Raw genomic sequence first — 26,778 nt, 5'->3', positions numbered from 1 at the left:
ATCATTTCCAAAACTGAATTCATTGTCTTCCTTGCCAACCTCCCCCTTCTGAAATCCCCATTTCTGCTCAGGACACAATGGTCCCGAGGATCATTCAAGTGGAAACCTTGGCATTGCCTTCAACTTCTCACTTTCATTCACCCAACAGAATCCACTCAATTGTCAAATCTTTTCATTTTTATCTCCACAATTTCTCTCCCATTCTAAACTGAAAAATCCAACTGTGTCATTCCCTCTACTAATACGTTTCTCTTGTTTAAACCGTTACCTTCTGTTTGAGAATCAATGCTATGTATTGGTTCTAAGGCAGAAGAGCGGTGAGGGCTAGGCAATGGGGGTTAAATGACTTATCCAAGGTCACAAGGCTAGCAAGTGTCTTAATATGTTTCAATGACTCCCCTATTGCCTCCCGGATCAAATATAAACCCCTCTGTTTGGCATTTAAGGCTCCAAACTACTTTTCCCCACTTATTATACATGCATACTGTGGTCCAGCCAAACTAGACTTCTTGCCTTTCCTCATATATGATTCTTTATCTCTTGATTCTCCAGAATCTCTACCTGTGATGACTGGGGACGGTGCACAGAAGAACTGAGACCAGACTTAGAGCAGAGACACAAGCTACTGACCGGGAAGGAGGTTGAATGCTACAGTCATGGGCTCTATCTCTGTGACTGGTGAGATAGAAAAAAGAATGGCCGCCTGTCTGCACCATTCCTTTGCTTCCCAGTTGACAAAATTCCTGATCTAAAAGAAATCACAAAAATATAACTCCTCCACCTCGTCTTTCCTCAATCCTGGAAGTCTCGGAGAGGTCAGTGAAAAGATGTTTCAGTTTGGGTACAGTTTTTGTTTTGTTTATTATTTTATGTTTATTGTTTCATTTATTTATTATTTATTAAGTAATGTGACCACAGAATTTTGATTTTCTATTTTCTATTAATGTGGGAGATCAGACTAAAAAGTTGTGGCCATGTAGCCAGTCTGAAGTGATACTATTTTTTGACCATTTGGGAGCCTTAGACTATTACCTAGATCAATTTTGAGTGTGGCCATCAGCAGAGATTTCTGGTCTATGTGACAGAGAGACCTTGGTGAGACCACTGGGCTGATAGTTTGAATATAGTTCCACCTGGTGGGCAAATTATATATTTTTCAGAGGTGTCAAACTCCCAGGTTGTGAGGACTAGCAAAACTCCAAATCCTACCAAATGGGACTAAAATATAACTGGGAAATATTTGACAAAATAAATAAAAATACAATACAGCAGAGATAATATCAGTTGTGACTTTCTAAGTCAGTATACAGCCCTCGGGTATCCATTTCTATTTGAGTTTGTTACTGGTTTCATACTTTTACTAGTTAATAAAATGATATTCTGCCTTTTAAGTAGGCTTAAGGAGGAAGGATGGATGGCACACGTACTCATTAGGGCTACTTGTATTATTCCACTATCCCAAGTATCACATGGGATAGCCACCAAATGTCTGCAGTCTATGCTTTGGTCACAAGTAACATTTTCCAGGCCCTGTACTAGATGCTAGGAATGCAAAGACAAAAGGGAAAATAATCCCAGCCCTCAAGGAAGTGCATTCATTTAGAAGAAGTTATCTTCTAACAGGAGCTGTCTAAGAAGAGCGATGTGGATGCATAGGGAGCTCACTAACCAACTTGGATTTTTTAAAAACTCTTACCTTCTGTCTTAGTATCAGTTCTAAGATAGAAGAGCAGCAAGAGCTGGGCAATCAGGGTTAAATGACTTGCCCAGGATCCCACAGCTAGAAAGCATCTGAGGCCAAATTTGAGCCCAGATCCTCCTGACTTCAGATCTGGCCACTCTATCCATTGTGCTACCTAGCTGCCCCACAGCTTAGGTTTTTAAAATATGAATATGGAAGTTGGATACAAGATAAGTAGCAGTGGCTGAGTACAAATGAATGGCACCGTCTTTTTAAAATTTATTATAAAAAAATGTAATTATAAATTTTCACATAAGTTTTCCATAGTCATATGATTCATGTTGTCTTCCTCCCTTCTTCCCTCCCCTCTCCCAGAGCAACTCAATTTGAATTATACTGTATTATCATGCAAAACATATTTTCATATTATTCATTTTTGTAAGTGAATACTCTTATAAAACCAAAACCTCAAATCATATACCCAAATAAACAAGTGAAAATCATATGTTTTCTTTTAAATTTCTACTCCAACAGTTCTTTCTCTAGAGATAGATAGCATTCTTTGTCATAAATCCCTCAGAATTGTCCTGGATCATCATATTGCTGTTGGTAGCCAAATCTATCACATTTGACTATCCCACAATATTTCAGGTATGGTGTACAATGTTCTCCTATTTCTGCTAATTTCACTCTGCATCAGTTCATGTAGATCTTTCCAGCTCTTTCTGAAATCATCCTGTTCATCATTCCTTATAGCACAATAATATTCCATCACCATCATATGCCAAAATTAGTTTAGCCATTCCCCAATAGGACATCCTTTTAGTTTTCAATTTTGACACCACAAAAAAAGCAGTTATAAATCTTTTTGTACAAACAGATCCTTTCCCATTTAAAAATATATCTTTGGGATACACACCTAATAGTGGTATTGCTGGATCAAAAGGTATGCATTCTTTTAAAGTCCTTTGGGCATAATTCCAAAATGCCCTCCAGAATGGTTGGATTAATTCACAATTCCACCAGCAATGCATTAGTGTCCCAATTTTGCCAATTCCCTCCAATATGTATCATTTTCCTTTACTGCCATATTGGTCAATCTGATAAGAGTGAGGTGGTACCTCAGAGTTGTTTTAATTTGCATTTCTCTAATCAAGAGGGATTTAGAACATTTTTTCATGTGATTATTGATAGTTTTGATTTCTTCATCTGAAAACTGCCTATTCATATCCTTTGACCATGTATCAATTGGGGAATGACTTGTATAAATTTGACTTCATTTTTTAAATATTTGAGAAATTAGACCTTTATTAGAGAAATTTGTTATTAAAAATTTCCCCCAATTTGTTGTTTACCTTCTAATCTTGATTGAATTGGTTTTGTTTGTATTAAAAAAAATTTTATTGAATATAATCAAAATGTATATGGCACAGACTTATAATAATAGTATCAAGATCAAATGTAATGAACTTCTCTAGTAGTAGCAATGCAATGATCCAGAACTATTCAGAAGGGCTTATGAGAAAGAAGCTATCCACATCCAGAGGAAGAACTGTGGAAGTAGAAATGCAGAAGAAAAACAACTGCTTGATTGCATTGGTTGATGGGGATATGATTGGGGATGTAGACTAAAAGATTACCCTAATGCAAGTATCAATAATATGGAAATAGGTCTTGATCATTGACACATGTAAAACCCAGTGGAATTGTAAACCTCAAAATTTCTTAGACTTATAAATGTTGGAAATTTCACCATTGGGAAATTTCATACTTGAAAAATTTCCTATTGATAGTGGGTCTTGACTATTGGAATGTGAACCCCATTGGCATGGGAGGTTCCTTCTCCTCCCTTCTTAAGATTACTTTAGGACAGAAACCTTTTGCTGAACAATGGAAAGGACTTTGACCTATGCTTAAGCACAAAACAGGAATTTCTTTGAGTCATGATTGATTTTAGAATTGATACAATGGAGATACTTGGAATCAATCTCCACCCTATTCAGTCCTAACAGGATTGAGTAAGGGCTGCAGCCTAGATCAAAATTTAATTATTTCAATCTCTACCCTACTCAGGTTAACAGGATTTAGAAAGGGCTGTAGCAAAGGATCAAAGATTTAATTATTTGAAAATATGACCTTCAACAGACATGTGCAAAGCCAGAGACCTCTGGGCGGTCCTGGGTTAAGCTAGAGCCTCCATTGGCACAGGGAAATTGATGGACAGGTGATTGGTAGATGTGAGGACTGAGGGGAGGGAACTTGGATGGTTTCCTTAAGGATAGGGGGGTCTGAGGACTGGAGGTGGTGGAGGAGTTTGTCGGAGTTTGTCGGAGTGGTTGCGGTGTGCTCTGAGAAGCTTGCGCTGAAGGAAGCTGAAGGTGGGGGCCCCCGGAGACTGTTTCTCCATTTTTGGTCACGTGAGTAATAGGGACTGATCTCCTTTCATTGCCCCAGCTATCTAAGGGCTTGGGCCTTTTGGCCCAGCCTAAACAGAAGGGGTATTTAAGCCCTATTCCCTTCTCTCCCCTTTCTCTCTCCCTCTATCTCTCTATCTCTAATTCCTTTCTTCCTCCTGTTTGTAATTAAAACTCCATAAAAGGTTGACGGCTGACTTGAGTTTTCATTAAGGAATTACATAGCTGAATTCCTTGGCGACCTTAAATTAATATATATCAGTCTTTTAAAAGTGATTTCCTTGTCACAGAATTGTGTGTCAGATATGGGGGGGGGGGGGGCGGGGTTGGGAGGAAAGAATACGAGTCTTGTAGCCATGAAAAAATATTCTAAATCATCTTATTAAATAAAAAATTTTTAATTAAAAAAAAAATAATAGTATCAAGAGACCAAATCTCAGAATAAGCTGAGCATTGTGATAAATGTCAAGAATAACAAAAAGAAGGGGCAGGTAAGTAGCTCAGTGAATTGAGAGCCAGACCAGGAGATGGGAGGTCCTGGGTTCAAATTTGACCTCAGATTTAAGTTAAGCAAGTCACTTAACTTTATTTGCCTCTGTTTCCTCAGCTACAAAATGAGCTGGTAAAGGAAATGGCAAACCACTCCACTGTCTCTGCCAAGAAAATCCCAAACGGGGTCACCAAAAGTTGGACATGACTGAGCAACAGGATACCAAAAAGAATCTAATTCATCCTCTTCCTTTCCCCACATCCAACCCATGGCAAGATCTGATCAATTCTGTCTCCCCAGCAACTCACTCACCGGTCCCTGTTTCCACTCGGACAGCTACCGCGCAGGTTCAGACTCCCTTTACCACTCACCTAGTCTTTGGCAATTGCCTCCTAATTGGTCCGACTACCTGTTTCTCCTCTAATCCACACAGCTGACAAATTGATATTCCCAGAGCTTAAGGGGTTCCATGTTACCTCTAGAGTAACGAGAATAATAGATAATATTTAGATGGCATTTTAAGCTTTACACAGTGCATCACCTCATTATCTCATCTGGTCTCCCCAACACTGTCAGGCAGGTGCTATTATTATCCCCATTTTATAGCAGCAGCTAGATATGGACCAGGAATCAAGATTACACATTACTTATATAACTGGGTTCAAATCTGGTCTCAGATACTTACTAACTAGGGGACCCTGGACAAGTCACTTCACCCTATTTGCCTCAGTTTCCTCATCTGTCAAGTGAACTGGAGAAAGCAATGGAAGACCACTTTGGTATCTCTTCCAAGAAAACCCCAAATTGGGTCATGACTGAATCAGTCCTGACCGAAAACAACTGAAAAATGGTGTGGAAAAAGAAACTCAGGTGGAGAAAGGTTAAATAACTTGCCCAGGGGGCACACAGCTACTAAGTGTCTGGGGCAGGATTCAAATTCAGGACTCCTCCCTAGGCTACCTGACTGCTGATAAAATGCTTGCTCCTGTTTGTCATTGAAGTCCTTCACAATCTGATTCCAGCCTAATTTGCAAGGTTTATTGCACATTCGTTCCCTTCATACACTGTGTTCCCATCAAACTGGCCTGTTTGCTGTTCCCCACACAGGACATTGTATATAGTATCTCTCTGCCTTGCACAGGCTGTCCCCTCATAGCCCTCAACATCTCTGGCTCCTTAGAATTTCTAGATTCCTTCGGGAGGAAATTCAAGCTTTCCGTCTCTATGCTAAGTCTATCCTAATCCCCAGCAATTAATACTCTTTCTCCCAAAATGACTGTGAATTTATTAGGTCTAGTTGTATTTATTTAGCTGTGGTCTTGGCTTCTCTCACTGATAGAGTGCCAGAAGTCAGAAAGATTGAAGTTCAAATTCAGCCTCAGGTATTTACCCCAGCTAAGTGATCTTAAATAAATCATTTTGTCTGTTTGCCTCAGTTTCCTCAACTGTAAAATGGGATTAATAATAGCACCTAGTTTGTAGGGGTTTTGTGAGAATTGAATGAGATAATATTTGAAAAGCTCTTAGCATGATATCTAGCACATAGTAGGTGATATATATGTCATATATATGTAATGTATATACATGTGCCTATTTCCTCCCCCTCTCCCCCATAAAATATGATATCCTTAAGGACAGAGGTTTGTGGGGTTTTTTTTAATTTTTGTTTTTGTAACCCCAGACCCTAATATACAGTAGGCACTTAATAAATCCTTATTGAATAAATGAACTGTAAGATAGGATTGCTAAATCGCTATTAATAATCTGTGGGAAACCATGGAGGAAATATTGGGGGGAAGGCAAATGTCCCTTTTGTTGTGAGAATCTATCAAGAAAATATTTGTAAAGAACTTAGCTCAATGCCTGGCACATAGTAGGTGCTAAAGAAATGCTTATCCTTTCCTCTTCATTTAAAAAAAGAAAAAGAAAGAAAATGAAGTCTGCAAACTCTAGACCAGAGAGCTTGACCTTAAGTCATGGGGAAAGTCTAGTACATATTCTTATAGGAATACTTGAAGAACATTTAGCAAAAGAAGCAAAGATCACTATTTTAGGAGCAATGGTCTATCACGCAATTCCTTCTCCCAACCCCTTGCAAGTTAGGCTGGTTTTCCCTAAATAATAATAGCTACTAATGCAATGATTTGGGACAATTCTGAAAAACTGATGATGGGGAACGCTATCTGCCTCCAGAGAAAGAACTGTCGGAGTCAGATGGATGCAGATCAAAGCGGACTATCTTTCTCTTCAGTGTATTTATGGTTTTATTTGGGGGTTTGGGTTTTATTTGAGTATTCTCTTACAACAATGACTAATATGGAAGTGTGTTTTGCATGATAATACATGTATGGTCCAGGTCAAATTACTTACCATCTCCAAGTGGGGGAAGGAAGGGAGGGATGGAGATGGTTTAGATTTTATCATTTTGGAAAATATATGTTGAAAATTATAACTACATGTAATTGGAAAAAAGAAAATATTTGAATTTTTAAAACAAAATAATAATAACAGTACTTGTATAAAATAACTATACGGTTTGCAAAGCACTTTACAAATATTTTCTTATTTTTAACCTCACAACAACTCTAGATCCTTTAGTATGCCCATTTCACAGAGGAGGAAACTGGGGTAGACAGAGACTAAGCAACTAGTCCAGGGTCAAATAGCTAGTAGATATCTGGGGCAGGATTTTATCTCAGATCTTCCTGATTCCATGCCCAATGCGCCATACACTGCATTACTAAGACTATTCTCAATACTTAGTTGTCTCAGGGCTTGGGCAATAGACATCATTTCTCCATCACCTAAGAAAAGGAGTTCTGAGGGATGGCTGGTGGATCTTGATGGTCAACTCAGAGAAAGGATATTCTTTTCTCAACTGAACCAACTCAACATGCCCTCCATTTCTATTTCTGATGAACTAAGGAAATCTCCCTTTTGTTAGTTATTTCTTTTAATATTCTTCCCTTCCAGCTTAGAATCCATACTTTATTGGTCCCATGGCAGAAGAGTGGTAAAGGGTAGGGGACTGATTACCCAACTAGAAAGCTTCTGAGACCAGTTTTGAACCCAAGACCTCCTGTCTCTAAGCCTGGCACTCAATCCACCAAGCCACCTCGCTGCCCCCCTCTTTGTTAGGTATCGATGTGTGAGTATCTTATCTTATTCCAATATCAACCTTAAACTACCAGAGGACTAGCCTGAGTTAGGCTCAGGAGAGAATCATCACAGAAAGTCAGACTCATCTCGCATCCTTCTTCGACAGGTAGATTGGGGGAATGATACAAATACAATTGACCGAGATGATAGCAAAGCATTTGGCAAAGTCTCTCATGCTTTCCTTAGAGGAAAGATAGAGAGATGTGGGCCAGATAGATGATGGTTGGGTTTGGTGGCTTAATGGATGACATTCAAAGAGTCAGCCTCAGTGGAGTAATGTCAACTTGAAGAGAGGTTTCTAGTGGAACGTCCCAGAGGTCTATTTTTGGCCATTTTTGTCAATGATGAAGCCATAGCTGGCATGGTTATCAGAACTGAAAGATGACTCAATTCTGCAACTGATAGCTAATATATTCATTCGATGACTGATTATGGACACAAAGAAATATCAGAAGATTGGAATAATAAACCAATTTTAAAACCCTGACCTTCTGTCTTAGAATCAATACTAGATATTGGTTCCAAGCCAGAAGATGCTAAGGACTAGGCAACTGGGGTTAAGTGACTTGCCCAGGGTCAAACAACTAGAATTGTATCTGAGGCCAGATTTGAACTCCTATCCCTAGGCTTGGCTTTCTATTCACTGAACCACCTAGTTTTCCCCATGGACTGATTCTATTAAGATCAAATAGAATAAAGTTAAAATCCTACAACTGGGTTCTAAAACTCAACTTCCCAAATACAAAAGAGTGGGGGCATGGCTAGACAACAGTTTGTGTAAAAAAGATCATGAGAAAAAGGTGGTAGAGGCATTTAAGTTAAATCAACAGAGCCACATGGCAGCGAAACAGCTGATCCATTCTTGGGTTACTTTACGAGATACAATCAAGAATATGGGAGATGATTGCCCTATAGCCTGCCCTGATCAGTCTACATCCCAGGCACTGTACTCACTTGATGCATTTTTGGAAGATCATCGATAAAGAGAGGGTGTCTAGAGGTGGGCAACTCATGTGTTGAGGGATCTCTGGAATTTATGTCATATGAGCATCAGATGAATAATTAAAGATGATTTAGCTGGACAAAGAGAAGAAGTATGACATTGTAGCTACATTCAAGTTTGTGAAAGGTTGTCCTGTGAAAGGGAGATTTGATTTATTCTGCTTGGCCACTGAGAGCAATCAATCAATCAGTAAATGTTAAGTGAGCACCTACTATGTGCCGGGCATTATGCTAAGTGCTAGGGATGTGAAAAGAAGCAAAAGGCAGTCCCTGCCTTCAAGCTTACAATCTAATGGGGGAGACAACATGCAAACAAATATATACCATATGGGATAAATAAGAAATAATCAACAGAGGAAAGGGACTAGAATTAAAAAAGACTGGGGAAGACTTCCTACGAAAGGAGGGATTTGAGATTCAAAGGAAGCCAGAGAGGTCAGTAGTCAGAGTAGAGGAGGGAGAGCATTCCTGGCACCGGAGACAGCCAAAGCATGCCCAGAGATGAAAGATGGTGTTTTGTTCATGAGACGGCCGGTGTCAATGGATCAATGATTACATACTGATTGGAAAGGTAGGAGGTTGGCTAGCTTATGAAGGGCTTTGAATGCTAAGCACAGCATTTTGTATTTGTTCCTGGAGGCAATAGGGAGCCACTCAAGTTCATTGAGTAAGGGGATGCCATGATGAGATTTACAGTTAAGAAAATCACTTCAGTGGCTAAATGGAGAATGGATTGGAATGGAGTCACCCACCAGCAGGTTTTGGAATAATCAAGGTCTGAAGTAATGAGGACCTGCGACAGAGTGGTGGCAATGTCAGAGGAGAGAAGGGGTTGTGTTAGAGATGTTATAAAGCTGAAATCACCAGACCTTGGCAACAGCTTGGATATGGAGGGCAAGAAAGTGGGGGGGGGGGGATCTAGGATGACTCCCTAGGATGCAACCCTGGGGGTCTGGAAGGATGGTATCTCCCTCCAAATTAACAAGGACATTGGGAGAGGGGCAGGGTTTAGAGAGGAAGGTAATGAGTTCAGTTTGGGGGCATATTGAGTTTAAGATGTCTACTGGACATCCAATTCAAGATGTCTGAAAGGCAACTAACGATGGAAGGTGGGAGACTGGAGACCACTGTAGAAAATGGAGCAGGAAAGGTAGATTTGAGAATCATCAGCAGAGAGAGACGGTAATTAAATCTGAAGGAGCGGAACAGATGGCCAAGTGAAGTCATATAAAGGAAGAAGAGAGGAGGGCCCAGGACAGAACCCTGGGGACACCTATGATTAAAGAACTCAAGCAATGTTTGGAAGCTGCAGCAAAACAGAATTCAGATCAATGTAAATATAAATGGATGGGTTGGCATTAGAGAGGGCTATTTGATGAAGACACAGAAAGCAAACCGAGGTTATAATGTGTTAGAAATTTTTTAAGAAGTATAAAAACCTACAAAAAATGAATAATATGCATACGTTTTGCATGATAATACATGTATAACCCAGATTGAATTGCTTGTCAGCTCCACGAGGAAAGAGAGAAGAAGGGAGGGAGATGATATGGATCACAGAACTTTGGAAAACTTATGTGGAAATTTATTATTAAAAAAATAGGGGCAGCTGAGTGGCACAATGGATTGAGAGCCAGGCCTAGAGTTGGGAGGTCCTCGGTTCAGATCTGACCTCAGATACTTCCTAGCTATGTTATACATGGGGTTTAGGCTTTATAGCAAAAATGAATAATATGGAAATAGATATCAAGTAATAATATTTGTATAACCCAGTGGAATTGCTCGTTGGCTCTGGAAGGGGGGAGGGAAAGAAAATGAATCATGTAAACATGGAAAAATATTTGAAAAATAAAAATTTTAGATAAAGTAAAAAATAGAAAGATGGAGTTGGTTGCCAGCAAAGTTCGTTACATTGGATTGTTCCACAATGTTTCACTTTCTGTGTACAATGTTCTCCTGGTTCTGATCATTTCACTCTGCATCAGTTCACTGAGGTTCTCTCAATTCACATGGAATTCCTCCAGATCATCACTCCTTACAGCAAAAAGTATTCCATCACCATCATATACCACAATTTGTTCAACCATTCCCCAGTCAAGGGACAATCTTTTATTTTCCAATTTTTTGCCATCACAAAGAGCTCAGCTATGAATATTTTTGCACATGTCTTTTTCCTTATTATCTCTTTGGGATACAAACCCAACAGTGCTATGGCTGGATCAAAGGGCGGACAGTCTTTTATCACCCTTTGGGCATAGTTCCAAATTGCCTTCTAGAATTATAATGATTAATTCACAACTCCACCAGCAATGCATTAGTGTCCTGATTTTGCCACAAACCCTCCAACATTTATGACTTTCCTTTACTGACATACTGGCCAATCTGATAAGGGTGAAGTGGTACCTCAGCATTGTTTTGATTTGCTTTTCTCTAATAATGAGCAACTCTCCATCTTTCAAGCCAATGAGGGACCTATAAAAAGCTCACTTTTGGGGGCAGCTGGGTGGCTCAGTGGATTGAGAGCCAGGCTTAGAGACAGGAGGTCCTAGGTTCAAATCTGGCCTCAGACACTCCTAGCAGTGTGACCCTGGGCAAGTCACTTGACCCCCACTGCCTAGCCTTACCACTCTTCTGCCTTAGAAACAATACACAGTATTGATTCCAAGATGGAAGGTAAGAATTTTTTTTTTAATTCACTTTGTTCCAGTCTCTAAGCAAATTCCTTTAGACTTTCCAATGCTTTTTGAGCCATGAAAAGTCTATCAATTTGCTATGACATGCCATGGAAGAAAGGTGTTCCCTACATTCATCATTGAAACCATCTTCCTGGCAATACCTATATCCCCAATTGCATTTACACAAGATATAACTATAACTATAGAACCAAGAAAGTGATTTTCACACAGAGATTATGGAAATCAGTCTCCTTCCTTTATATGCTTTATACCAGTGATGGTGAAACTTTTAGAGACCAAGTACCCAAACTGCAACCCTCATGCCACATATGAGCCTTCTGCCCAACCCCCAGACTGGGGAGGGAGGAGGCACTCCCATTGGACTACTGGGCAGAGAATGTCCTCAGTTGCGCATGGAGAGGGGGAAGCACGCATGCCATAGGTTCGCCAGCATGGCCTCATACCAAACACATAATATGCATAACATTATATTGAGATAACTATAAATTATGTTAACACATAATATACCATAATATATTTATTTTATGTTTCAAAATACATAATGGCTATATTATTAATATGTATCATAGTTCATAGAGGCAGCTAGATAACACAGTAGATAAGAGTGCTAGCCTAGAGTCAGGAAGTCAAGTTCAAATCAGAACTCAGAATCTTATTATCTGTGTGACTCTGGGCAAATCACGTAACCTCTGTTTGCCTCAGTTTCCTCATCTATAAAATAGGGATAATAATAGTACCTACCTCCCAGGGTTGTCATGAGGACCAAATAACATAATATCTGTAAAGCACATAGGACAGTACCTGGCACATAGAATGCTCATTTCCTTCCTTCCTCCTATTATAAACATATACAAATAATGTATGATATATGTGTCATGCCCCTGCCTCCTTCCTCTCTCCACACCCACCCTCCAGCCATCTGGTCAAAAATTCATATGCTATAGGATATTTGAGCTTGAAGGAGTTTTCGAGATTATATAACCATGTTCTTTCATTTTTGCAGAAGGGAAAAGTGAGACCCAAAGAGGGTGAGTAAGCATACTCTACCTACTCAAGGTCAGAAAGAAAGTCAGTGGCAAAATCAAGAGGAGAAACCCAAATCTCCCAACTTCCCAGCAATAGAAATCAAGAAAATCTAAGACACTAAAATGCACCAGGGTATCCTTGTGATGTTCCAAAATATCACAAGACCCTGAATGAGAAACAGGGGAAGGGCCAAAGACATTACTCAAGGTTTGGTTTCTCTCTTCTTCCTCTTCCTTCTTCTGTCTTTAACTTAAGCAAAAGTGAAATAGTGGAGAATCAAACCTCAGAGGAGAAAACTGAATCATCAGCCCTTGAATAATCAAATCATCAAGAACTGTCAGTTTGTATGTTCTCAAAATACCAACAGAGACTTTTAAGTTACTCTTTCAAATAAAGGAAAAATGGGAAGAAAAGCTCTAATCAGGGGAGGCAGCCCACCTCAGTGTGATAAGCACTGGGTCTGAAGTCAAAGGACCTGAGTTCAAATTCCAGTTCTTTTTTTTTTCATAAGTAACTCTTTATTATTTGTCTTTCTTACATAATACATATGTACTTGTGTATATGGGGCATTCAGTTTGTCTCCATTCTGCTAAAATGTAAGTAAAGAATATGAGAAAAACTCCATGCTTTTGTTTACTCTTAGTTCCATAAAGTATGTATAATTTTTTATTTTTAAATTTATTTTCATCTTTTTTAAAAATTTGAGTTCCAAATTCTATCCCTCCTTTAAACTTTCCCCCATTCATTGAGAAGACAGCAATATGATATCAGGTATACATGTGAAATCATGCAAAATATATCTTCATATTAGCCATGTCACAAAAATAAAACCTAAAAGTAAAGTTTAAAAATCAGTTCTCTCTCTGGAAGTGGAAAGCATTTTTCATCCTATTATCACAGTTGCTCATCAGTACCATATTGCTGTTATTGTATACAATCATCTCCTAGTTCTACTTCCTTCATTCAGTATCAATTCACATAGGTCTCCATATATTTCTCTGTAATCATTCCCCTTGTCGTTTCTTACGACAAATAGTATTTCATCACAATCTTATATTTCTTCTTGTCCGGCCATTCTCCAATTGATGGGCATCCCCTCAATTTCCAATTCTTTGCCACCACAGAAAGAGCTGCTCTAAATATTTTTGTACATATAGGTCCTTTTCCTTTTCCTTTGACCTCTTTAGGATACAGATTTAGTAGTGATCAGCTTTGTAGTCCCTTGGGCAAACTTTCAAATTGCTCTCTAGAATGATTGAATCAGTTTACAGCTCCACTAATAATGCACTAGTGTACCTAGTCTTCCACATTCCCACCAGCACTTGTCATTTTCCTTTTCTGTCATGTTAGCCAATCTGACAGGTATGAGGTAGCACCTCCGAGCTGTTTTAATTTCCATCAAATTCTAATTCTGCCAGTTCCTACATGACCTTCATCAAGGCACTTTAATTTTCTAGACTTCAGTTTTCTCATGTACAAAATGAGGGAGTTGGACTAGATGACCTTCCATGTCCCTTTCAGCTCTCATCTTTAAAATGGGAATAATAATAATAGAGTCATTTTCATGCATGTCCAACTCTTCATGACCCCATTTGGGGTTTTCTTGGTAGAGATACTGAAGTGATTTGCCACTTCCTTCTCCAGCTCATTTTACAGAAGTGGAAACTGAGGCAATCAGGGTGAAGTGACTTGCCCAGCATCACACAGTTAATAAGTGTCTGAGGTCAGATTTAACTCTGCACTTCCTGACTCCAAATCTTATACTCAATCCACTGCACCACCTACCTTCCCCTAATAATTCCTACCTAGCTCCTAAGGTTGTAAGGATCAATGGAGAGAATATTTATAAAAGCATTTTGCAAACTTAAAAACCCTATGGAAATGCTAGCTATTATTACTATTACTATTCTATGACTTTAAAATGCTGAAATACAGAAAGATTTAATGCTTCAAAGATATGTTCTTCCATCAACATAGCTACTCCCATCACTGACAGAGATCATAGCACTTCCACAGCTTATTGGATCATCCTAAATAGTGGCTAGAGCCACAAAATGTGCCACCCCAGAGTGGACAGCTTATCCCTGGGCCCACTGACAGACATTTTACATTTTTGGTTGTGTTGGGGCTTTTTTAGACTAGACCTGTGATTTCTCTGAATAAAGAACTCCTTCTACCACTGCAGATCAATCAGTCAGTACACATTTACCTTCTCTATACCAAGTAGGTAGATGTCATTATGGAGAGAGCACAGGGCCTGAAAGTCACCAAGACTAGAGTTCAAATCCAGCATCAGACACTTACTAGATGCGTGACCCTAGGCAAGTCACTTAATCTCTGCTTCAGTTTCCTAAACTGAAAAATGAACTAGAGAAAGAAAAGGTGAACCACTCCAAAAAAAGCCCAAAATGGGGTCAAGAAAAATCAGGACTGAAAATGACTGAACAACAACAAAAATATTCTCCGTCTAGTGTTCCTTTTATGCCTCCATGGTTTCCAGCCCTGTCTTTACCCCTCTATTCACACCTTCCTCCCCACAATTCTTGCTTCTTTGGCATCTCTCACCTTTTTTCTAATTAGTTCATTCATTTACCTCCCACTCTCCCAAGTTGTAATAGAACTCAATAGAAATGTTCTGGTCATAAGTATCCTGGACAGAGGTTGTTTTCTCCCCTTCTTTCTGGGTATGAGAAGAGATTTCCTTGGGATACTATGAACCTAAGAAGTATTTTCCAAAGTCTCTGGTGTCCAAGAAGGATACTTTAAATGAAATCTGTAGTTCCTGACTGGGTGACCCTGGGCAAGTCACTTTACCCCCATCGCCTGGTCCTTACTGTTCTTCTGTCTTAGAACCAATACACAGTATTGATACTAAGTCAGAAGGTAAGAGTTTTGTTTGTTTGTTTTTTAATATATATGTATATATAAAACAGTTTCTTGCTATTCCTTGGTTCTTTCTTGGAGGTGACAAACAATATTTCTGTTGCTGTATAAAATGTTCTCTTGGTTTTGCTCATTTTGCTCCTCATAATTTCATGTAGGTCTTTCCATGATTTCTTTCTAACCCCTTAACTTCTGTCTTGGAATCAATACTGAGTATTGGTTCTGTTATAAATAAATAATAACTGGTATATTGAAATCCAAGCTGTTATGACTATAATTAAGCTGATAATATATTGATAATAGGTTTTGATGGATGTTTGATAATGCCCAGCTGTTATAGCCAAAAGATAGCTGTATTGATCAGCTAAATCTGGTATAACTATAAATGATCTAATGTTGGTATTGAGTATTGATAGCCAGATGGTAATGCCCAGCTGTTATAGCCAAAAGATAGCTGTATTGATCAGCTAAATCTGGTATAACTATAAATGATCTAATGTTGGTATTGAGTATTGATAGCCAAATGGTAATGCCCAGCTGTTATAGCCAAAAGATAGCTGTATTGATCAGCTAAATCTGGTATAACTATAAATGATCTAATGTTGGTATTGAGTATTGATAGCCAGATGGTAATGCCCAGCTGTTATAGCCAAAAGATAGCTGTATTGATCAGCTAAATCTGGTATAACTATAAATGATCTAATGTTGGTATTGAGTATTGATAGCCAGATGGTAATGCCCAGCTGTTATAGCCAAAAGATAGCTGTATTGATCAGCTAAATCTGGTATAACTATAAATGATCTAATGTTGATATTGAGTATTGATAGCCAAATGGTAATGCCCAGCTGTTATAGCCAAAAGATAGCTGTATTGATCAGCTAAATCTGGTATAACTATAAATGATCTAATGTTGGTATTGAGTATTGATAGCCAAATGGTAATGCCCAGCTGTTATAGCCAAAAGATAGCTGTATTGATCAGCTAAATCTGGTATAACTATAAATGATCTAATGTTGGTATTGAGTATTGATAGCCAAATGGTAATGCCCAGCTGTTATAGCCAAAAGATAGCTGTATTGATCAGCTAAATCTGGTATAACTATAAATGATCTAATGTTGGTATTGAGTATTGATAGCCAAATGGTAATGCCCAGCTGTTAGTCAGGAGTTAAACTATTCGCAGGTGGTGGATGGAAGGCCAGAAGCAGTTTAATTCAACCCTTATTTATTTTCTTCTATGGGAAGAGGTAGGAAGAGGAAATAGAAGATAGAAACTAGGAGTTGGGAGTAGGATAGGAAATCTCTTATGGACTTATTCTAAAATCTCTAAATAACCCCCCCCAAAACTGGCTGCTTTCTTTGCAGCTTCTTCTTGCCTGCGAACAGGCCTAACTTAAACTACACTCACTATCTAAAATTTAAATTCTATCTTACTAAACCTATGCTGAACGATGAACTAAAATTATCATGAACTCCTGAAGAAATGCTTGTATCAACTGTCGGCCACAGACACAGACAGGTGCGCAGCTCCCCTCGGAGTGCTGTGGAGAATAGGCCTGAGAGTCAGAGGACCGAGAAGGAAACCCCCTCAGAAACCAGACTCCTAACTAAAGGAGTAAGAATGTCCTTCTTCAATCTTCTTCAATCTCTTCTTCTCCACTCCAACTGCCACCAGCCACTGTCAGAGAAACCTCTTGACAGCCCAAACAGCCATTCCTGTTCTCTGGGACTGTCAGAGAAGATGGAGCCCAGAGCCAGCTCCCTTCTCTCTTTGATGCAAGGCCCCAGGACTATTTAGAAGACTTCTGCTCTTAAAGAGCCCGAGTATATATTATTTTAACTTTCTCCAACCTAGAAACTTTTGCTTCTAATAAGATAAATGAAATTAAGAAATTCCTTGTAACAGTCCCAAGGCCAAAGAACAGTAAGGGCTATGCAATGAGGGTTAAGTGACTTGCCCAGAGTCATACAGCTAGGGAGTGTCTGAGACAAGATTCGAACCCAGGACCTCCTGACTCCAGGTCTGGCTCTCCACATTTTTATTTTTTAATTAACCTGCTCATCACGTCTTACAAGACAGTAGTACTCCGTCACAATCACATTCCACAACTTGTTCAGCCACTCATCATTATCTTTTTGACAATTAATAAACGCTTTATTCACTCATTCATCTCCCTCCCAAAGCTTCCTTGCTTCCTAACGCTGTCCTTTGTTGAAAGCATGCCTGTTGTTGTAGCAGCCAAGTTCAAACATCCCAATCAGCCTCCATCTCCAATCATTCACCAAGTTCTAATAACTCTATTGCATCTCCATAGAGGTCTTAAGACTCTCCCCTCCCGTCTCATGTGCCCTCGTTCAGGCCTTCAGCAGCTTTTGCTTGGATTATTGCCATAACCTCCTGCTTCCTCTCCCTGACTCAAGGCTCTCCCCTTTTGAATCCATTTTTCACATCGCTCCCAAGGGGTATTCCTAAGACATATGTCTCGGTTACCCTCTGCTCAGCAAGCACCAGAGGCTCCCTTTAAGGGAATGGAGAAATGCAGACTCCGAGATTTGACATTTACATCCCTTTACAGCCCTTTCATGGGGTCCATCCTACCTTTCCAGACTAAATTCATACTCTCTGCCTTCCAGCCAAACTGGGTTATTTGTTGTTCTGATTACATATAGTACAGGTCCTGAAGTCAGGACCTGAGTTCAAATCTAACTACTGACACCACTAACTGCATGACCCTGGGCAAGTCACTTAAACCTGTTTGCCTCAGTTTCCTCATCTGTAAAATAAGCTGGAGAGGGAAATGACAAACCATTCTAGTATCTTTGTCGAGAAAATCCCAAATGGCATCTTAGAGTCACACACAACTGAACAACAATGAGGGAACTCCTAGATAAGGAAGCTACCTTTAACAAGGCAAGCCAGAACCTTTTGTGCAATTTATGGTCTTAATGAGATGCCTGGAGCCCTGAGAGTTGAGATCCCCAACACTGGGTCAGCAGAGCTTAGTGGATTGAAAGCTGACCTCAGAGACCCAGGAGATAGAAAGACAAAAACAAAGCAAGGACATGGGGGGGGGGCAGGGAGGGAGGCCAGAGAGGAGTGCATTATATTAGGTGCATAAATAAATATAATACAAGATAATTTGAAGAGGGAGCAAATATGAGCAGGGGCTTGGAGGCATGCAAGATCAGGAAACGCTTTTTGGAGAAGGTAGCACCCAAGTTCAGGCTAGAAGCTAGACAAAGGAAAGCAAAGGGCAGCTAGTTAGCACAGTGGATGGAGAGCCAGGACTAGAGATGGGAGGTCCTGGTTTCAAATCTGGCCTCAGACACTTCCCAGCTGTGTGACCCTGGGCAAGTCACTTACCCTCATTTACCTAGCCTTTACCGCCCTTCTGCCTTGGAGCCAATACACAGTATTGATTCCAAGACAGAAGGTAAGGGTTTAAAAATAAAAAGGCAAAGATTAGGATAGAGGAAAGAAGAGTCTATGAGCAGATAATATAAGAAAAAGGCACAGAGGGAAAAGAAAGTCTAGGATGTATTGGGGGGAATGTGGAAGAGCCCTGATGGACTTGATGGAGTAGCAAGTATATTAGAGGGAATTAGTCCAAGACAGGGCTGGAATAGTATCTTCAAATCACTGAAGGATCAGAAGCTTTTACTTTATTCAGTAAGCAGAATGGGGAGCCACTGAGGGTTTCTGAGCTGAGGCACCATGGTTGAAGTCACTCAAAAGGTGAAAGCACTCACATATAAGGCCTAACTTAAAAAATAAAGAAAAGAAAAAGTAGAAGCTTTTTAACCCGAGAAGATTAAGGAAGCTGAAGTGACGTGACTGAAACTTAGAAAATCCAGAGGAAGGCAGGCGCAAGCTTTTTTGCCAAATCCTTTGAGATAAGGTAAGAACCTTGGAAATACCCTTGAAACTTAACAGCAATAATGTTAAAACACAGAAAATGAACTGCTACTTCAGACAGCGAGTAGACAGCTTACAGAGCTTGTTAATTCCATCAGGGCGAATAGGTTGTAAATATAAATAGGTCTGTGAAAAGTCTAGATAAATGAATGAACACTGTCCATCGTGGTTGCTCAGAGCATCACCCTCCCAGTAACCCCTGACATCCAATCAGCTGCCTAAAAGTGTTGCCATCTTCCAAGGGTTTCTTCCATCTGACCCCTCCTCTCTATACACAAATAATCTTTCTGACGATACTGCCATGATGATGTGTGCTCCCCTTCCCAGAAATCTCTGGCAGGGATCTTGCCAAATGAATAAAATATAGACTTCTAAGGCTGGCTTAATGACCGGTGGGCACAGCTCACCAGCTTCCAAACCATATTCTTCATAAAGGACCTAGTTGCTATCCATCCCAAACTCACTCTGATGGGGCAACTGGGTGGATCAGTGGATTGAAAGCCAGGCCTAGAGACTGGAGGTCCTGGGTTCAAATCTAGCCTCAGACACTTCCTAACTGGGTGACACTGGGCAAGCCACTTAACTCCATTGCCTAATCCTTACCGCTCTACTGCCTTGGAACCAATCCACAGTATTGATTCTGGGACAGAGGTTAAGGGGAAGGAAGGAAGGAAGGAAGGAAGGAAGGAAGGAAGGAAGGAAGGAAGGAAGGAAGGAAGGAAGGAAGGAAGGAAGGAAGGAAGAAGGAAGGAAGGAAGGAAGGAAGGAAGGAAGGAAGGAAGGAAGGAAGGAAGGGAAGGAAGGAAGGAAGTGTTAGGGGTTAAGAAAGCAAGGGTTAAAAAAAAATGCCATCTCTTTCACTACGTAAGTATCCTCACTCCTAAATCCTATGGTCTTTTTACTCTGTTGTCCAGCTCAAGGACTGAGAAATAGTTCAGGAGTTTAGAATCAAACCTCCCCATTGTCTAAAGGCAACATCCCCCCAAACCTAGGAGTTTCATAGAATCTCAAAGTGGGGAGAGCTTTCAGAGGTCATTTAATCCAACCCCTATGTGAATGAGAGCTCCCAGTATGATATACCCAACTCTTGAAATCTCAAGTGAGGGGGATTCCATTGTCTTCTGCCTTTCTGGATTGACCTCCTCAGGAGAAAGACCTCTTTCTCCTCCGATTTCTCCAAGCACTTTGCCTGAACTTCTCTAGTCATCCTGGAGCTCTCACTCATCTCATTTTCATAATAATATTTATTTGTATACTTGGAAGCATAAGCTCAAGAATTGGAAGGGACCTTAGAGCTCATTTCATCCAACCCCTTCCTTTGACAGATGAGGAAACTGAGTCCCAAAATATACATTGCCCAAACTCACGTGGGTAGCAAAGTTGGGATTAAAACCCACAAGTCTCCTTTCTCCAAATCCAATGTTCTTTTCTCTGTTCCATATTATTTGTCCTTCCCTACACCTCCTCTCCCATTAGAATGGATCCCCAGTCCCCAGCCTGGGGCCTGGCACAGAGATGCTGAATAAATGGTTTTTTAACTAAATTGAATCCCTCACCTTTATAGGACAATGTCATGGAAGTCAAACCGAGTCCTGGACCAGATGGATTACTGGACTGGCCTGATGTGGGGGGTTCTTCTCATCTTATGTACTGGTTATAACAATGATTTGAAAAAGTTCACCTCCTAAGGAGTGCAGGGGCATTCCCAGTTTAAAGCACTTCACGCCCCCAAAGAGTTTCCTCATCTTTCTATGACTTATTCATATGGCTGGTTTGGCAGCTTAACCCTACAGTATTGATCCTGCCTCACGTCCAGACTTTAGCCAGATGGCCTGTCAGGTCCATTTAGTGCACTTTGGCTCAGAATTGCTTTTAATCTCACAGGCCGTCAGTCAAGAAGTGGCCAATCAATAAGCAAACTGTTCTCCAGGCTGGGTTTTTTGTGGGGATTTTCCCCCCTTGTAGACTGTTTAATACCAAGGGCCTCAGAAGCCAATCTCAGGCAGATTTCATGGAGTTATACGAGCTAGAAAGAAACTAAAAAGGCATCTGATCCAACACCTTCATTTTAGAGATAAGGAAAACCAAGGCCCAGAGAGATTAAGTGGCTTGTCCAATGGAGTCCAGGGAATGAGTGGCATAGTCAGAATTCAAACCCAGGTTATCTGACTCCAAATCTGGTGTTCTTTCCCAGTACCTCATTGTTCTGTGTCCTACCTGGAGACATCTTGATTGAAGACTGAATGGGTGCAAGTTGTCTAGTCTGTACCATATCTAAACTTCCTCACAACTCAGCCCAGACTATGTTTCACATCCCAATGAGCAATCTACCCCAACTATCTAGCCTTCTACTCTGCTGCTACTGTCAGGCTTCTCCTCACCTGGACCAGCACCTTGGCCCCTGACCTCTATAATCTATGCCTCCAGTCCTGAGAAGATTCATCTAATTGACTGTAGAACTATACTCCTAAGCTTCATTGGCCACTAAGAGGATACTTACTTGACCAGTCTGCTACATTTAACTGACCCCAGACAAGATCTCACTATGTTTCACATCCTATCTAGGTGTCCAACTACTATGTCCACCTCATATGATCATCATAAGACAGATAGTTCATATCTCTATATGTCTACCATCTTGTTATCCAACTTGATCCCCAAGTATCTCTCTCTATCTGCCTTTCTCTCTCCTTCTGCCTCCCTATGTCTCTTCTCTCTCTCCCTCCTTCTTCTTCCCTCTCTTTCTCTCCTCTGTCTCTTTCTCTCTATGATTCTCTGACTCTCCCTCTCCCTCTGTATCTCCCTCTTTCTCTTTCTCTGTCTCTGTCTCTCTCTCTCTTTCTCTCTCTCTGTCTCTCTGTCTGTATCTCTCTCTCTCTCTCTCTCTCTCTCTCTCTCTCTCTCTCTCTCTCTCTCTCTCTCACACACACACACACACACACACACACACACACACACACAGACACAGGAACACTTTTCACCTCTCACCATGTACACAGCAACTAATACCTAGCCCCTTGCCACTCTTCTGACTTAGAACTGATACTAAGACAGAAGGTAAGTGGAAGAAGAAAAGAAAGGAAGAAAGAAGAAAGAAAGAAAGAAAGAAAGAAAGAAAGAAAGAAAGAAAGAAAGAAAAGAAAGAAAGAAAGAAAGAAAGAAAGAAAGAAAGAAAGAAAGAAAGAAAGAAAGAAAGAAAGAGAAGAAAGAAAGAAAGAAAGAAAGAAAGAAAGAAAGAAAGAAAGAAAGAAAGAAAGAAAGAAGAAGGAAGGAAGGAAGGAAGGAAGGAAGGAAGGAAGGAAGGAAGGAAGGAAGGAAGGAAGGAAGGAAGGAAGGAAGGAAGGAAGGAAGGAAGGAAGGAAGGAAGGAAGAAGGAAGGAAGGAAGGAAGGAAGGAAGGAAGGAAGGAAGGAAGGAAGAAAGGAAGAAAGAAAGGAAGAAAGAAAGGGAGGAAAGGAGGAAGGAAGGAAGGAAGGAAGGAAGGAAGGAAGGAAGGAAGGAAGGAAGGAAGGAAGGAAGGAAGGAAGGAAGGAAGGAAGGAAGGAAGGAAGGAAGGAAGGAAGGAAGGAAGGAAGGAAGGAAGGAAGGAAGGAAGGAAGGAAGGAAGGAAGGAAAGAAGGAAGAAGAGGAGGAGGAGGAGAAGGAGAAAAAGATTATAATCTAATGGAGGAAGTTGAATGGGGGGAGGGGGGTACCAGAGGGATCCCCAAGCCAGGAGCATGATAATGATATGATGACAGAATCAAAACCAAACAGAGCAACAAGTGACAAATGAAGAAATGGCTAGGATTCTGAGCCCTCTTAAAGAAAGGACTTGGGGAAAGACTTTTTTAAACCTTTACCTTGGGTCTTAAAATGAACACTAAGTATTCCAAGGCAGAAGGATGGTAAGGGCTAGGCAAGAGAGGTTAAATGACTTGTCCAGGGTCACACATCTAAGAAGTATCTGAGGGTAGATTTGAACCTAAAACCTTTGGGGAAATTTTTTTTGCTCTGAAAAGTACCTGAGGGTGATGATGAGGTATAAGTACCCAAATGGAAGCAAACACCATGATGATGAGTTTCCTGGTAATGGGTTTATCCTGTTTGGGAGAGGGTGGGATCTTAAGGAAACTGCTGATGAATGATGTGATAGTGAATAGAAATGGAAACCAAGCAGAGCAGCTGATGGTGTAACTCAACATCTCCATGACTTCTCAGACCAAATCTTCCTTCCCTATTCATCACTCCCTTAAATGTGTTGTCACCCTCTATTAGAACATCAGCTCTTAAGGACATTTTTTGTATTTTTAATTTGTAATCCCACTAACATACTGCCCAACATATAACTTAATAAATGTTTTTTTCATTTATTCATTCATTCATTCATTTATTCCATAGAAAGAAGAACTATGAATGAAAGCCATTAGTCAAAGGAATAGACCACTGGAGAGGGCAAACACTACCAATCACTGGAAGAATTCCAGCAATGGATAATCAAATGTTCTTCAGTATTTTTTGTGTGTCGCCAAATCCTTTGGATGTCTGGTGAAGCCTGTGGACCCCTTTGCAGAATAATGTTCTTCAGACAGAAGGAAGGATCAGTGGAATAGACTTGGGGAAAGTGATCTCAGCAAGACAGTGTATCATAAACCCAAAGATCCCAGCTTTGGGGACAAAAATCCACTATTTGACAAAAACTTCTGGGAAAATTGGAAGACAGTGTGGGAGAGATTAGGTTTGAATCAACACCTCACACCCTACACCAAGATAAACTCAGAATGGGTGAATGACTTGAACATAAAGAAGGAAACTATAAGTAAATTAGGTGAACACAGAATAGTATACATGTCAGACCTGTGGGAAGGGAAAGACTTTAAAACCAAGCAAGAGTTAGGAAAAAAAATCACAAAATGTAAAATAAATAATTTTGATTACATCAAATTAAAAAGTTTTTGTACAAACAAAACCAATGTAACTAAAATCAGAAGGGAAGCAACAAATTGGGAAACAATCTTCATAACAAAAACCTCTGATAAAGGTTTAATTACTCAAATTTACAAAGAGCTAAAGCAATTGTACAAAAAATCAAGCCATTCTCCAATTGATAAATGGGCTAGGGACAGGAATAGGCAGTGTTCAGTTAAAGAAATCAAAACTATTAATAAGCACATGAAAAAGTGTTCTACATCTCTTATAATCAGAGAAATGCAAAGCAAAACAACTCTGAGGTATCACCTCCCACCTAGCAGATTGGCTAACATGACAGCTATGGAAAGTAATGAATGCTGGAGGGGGTGTGGCAAAGTAGGGACATTAATTCATTGCTGGTGGAGTTGTGAATTGATCCAACCATTCTGGAGGGCAATTTGGAACTATGCCCAAAGGGCGATAAAAGACTGCCCTTTGATCCAGCCATAGCACTGCTGGGTTTATACCCCAAAGAGATAATAAGGGAAAAGACTTGTACAAGAATATTCATAGCTGAGCTCTTTGTGGTGGCCAAAAATTGGAAAATGAGGGGATGCCCTTCACTTGGGGAATGGCTGAACAAATTGTGGTATCTGTTGGTGATGGAATACTGTGGGTGTGGTGATGGAATATTGTGCTCAAAAGAATAATGAACTGGAGTAATTCCGTGAGAACTGGAACAACCTCCAGGAAGTGATGCAGAGCGAAAGGAGCAGAACCAGGAAAACATTGTACACAGAGACTGACACACTGTGGTACAATCGAAGGTAATGGACTTCTCCATTGGTGTCAATGCAGTGTCCCTGAACAATCTGCAGGGATCTAAAAAACACTATCCACAAGCAGAGGATAAATTGTGGGAGTAAAAACACCGATGAAAAGCAACTGCTTGACTGCAGGGATGGAGGGGATATGACTGAGGAGAGACTCTAAATGAACACTCTAATGCAAATACCAACAACATGGAAATGGGTTTGAATCAGGAACACATGTGATACCCAGTGAAATCGCACGTCTGCTATGGGAGAGGTGGGGGGGAGGGAAGAAAAGAAAATGATCTTTGTTTCCAATGAATAATGTTTGGAAATGACCAAATAAAACAATGTTTAAAAAAAAGAAAAAAGAAAAAAATCACAAAATGTAAAATAAATAATTTTGATTACATCAAATTAAAAAGTTTTTGTACAAACAAAACCAATGTAACTAAAATCAGAAGGGAAGCAACAAATTGGGAAACAATCTTCATAACAAAAACCTCTGATAAAGGTCTACTTACTCAAATTTTTAAAGAGTTAAATCAATTGTACAAAAAATCAAGCCATTCTCCAATTGATAAATGGGCAAAGAGACATGAATAGGCAATTTTCAGTTAAAGAAATCAAAACTATTAATAAGCACATGAAAAAGTGTTCTAAATCTCTTATAATCAGAGAAATGCAAAGCAAAACAACTCTGAGGTATCATCTCACACCTAGCAGATTGGCTAACATGACAGCTATGGAAAGTAATGAATGCTGGAGGGGGTGTGGCAAAGTAGGGACATTAATTCATTGCTGGTGGAGTTGTGAATTGATCCAGACATTCTAGAGGGCAATTTGGAACTATGCCCAAAGGGCACTAAAAGACTGTCTGCCCTTTGATCCAGCCATAGCACTGCTGGATTTGTACCCCAAAGAGATAATAAGGAAAAACACTTGTACAAGAATATTCATAGCAGCACTCTTTGTGGTGGCCAAAAATTGGAAAATGAGGGGATGCCCTTCACTTGGGGAATGGCTGAACAAATTGTGGTATATGTTGGTGATGGAATACTATTGTGCTCAAAGAATTAATGAAGTGGAGGAATTCCATGGGAAAAGGAACAACCTCCAGGAATTGATGCAGAGGGAGAGGAGCAGAACCAGGAAAACATTGTACACAGAGACTGATACACTGTGGCACAATCGAATGTAATGGACTTCTCTACTAGCAGCAATGCAATGATCCAGGACAATCTTGAGGGACTTATGAGAAAGAACAATATCCACATCCAGAGAAAGAACTGTGGGAGCAGAAACACAGAAGAAAAAAAAAACCTGCTTGATCACATGGGTTGATGGGGCTATGATGAGGGATGTAAACTCTTAAATGATCACCCTAATGCAAATATCAATAATATGGAAATAGGTCTTGATCAATGACACATGTAAAACCCAGTGGAATTGAGTGTTGGCTATAGGAGGGGGATGGGAGGGGGGAGGGAAAGAACCTGAATCATGTAACCATGGAAAATTTTTCCTAATTAATCAATTAAATAAAATTTAAAAAAAAAGAATAATGTTCTTCAGTACATAAAATAGAATGCACAGGATTACAAAGGAAACCAATTATATTGAAACAGTCATCAAAATACTAAAAAGGAAAAAAATGCATGGACCCCAGGTAAAGAACCATTCGTTGCAGGGGCAGCTGGGTGGCTCAGTGGATTGAGAGCCAGGCCTAGAGACAGGAAGTCCTGGGTTCAAATGTGGCCTAGCTGTGTGACCCTGGACATGTCACTTAACTCCCATTGCCTAGCCCTT

At 40.1% G+C, this 26,778-nt stretch overlaps 1 long non-coding RNA gene across 1 annotated transcript in view; it reads left to right on the top strand.

The window, feature by feature from the left end:
* Positions 1-26,528, top strand: part of LOC130457194 (uncharacterized) — a 30,706-nt gene extending 4,178 nt beyond the window's left edge. Inside the window, exons 2-3 of the long non-coding RNA XR_008916301.1 lie at positions 553-815; positions 23,648-26,528. This is a non-coding gene — a long non-coding RNA (uncharacterized LOC130457194). The remainder of the gene's footprint in view (positions 1-552; positions 816-23,647) is intronic.
* The last annotated feature ends 250 nt before the right edge of the window (positions 26,529-26,778 follow it).

This window comes from Monodelphis domestica, chromosome 2, assembly GCF_027887165.1.
Source record: "Monodelphis domestica isolate mMonDom1 chromosome 2, mMonDom1.pri, whole genome shotgun sequence".
NCBI lineage: Eukaryota > Metazoa > Chordata > Mammalia > Didelphimorphia > Didelphidae > Monodelphis > Monodelphis domestica.
This window is presented reverse-complemented; position numbering and strand designations above follow the sequence as displayed.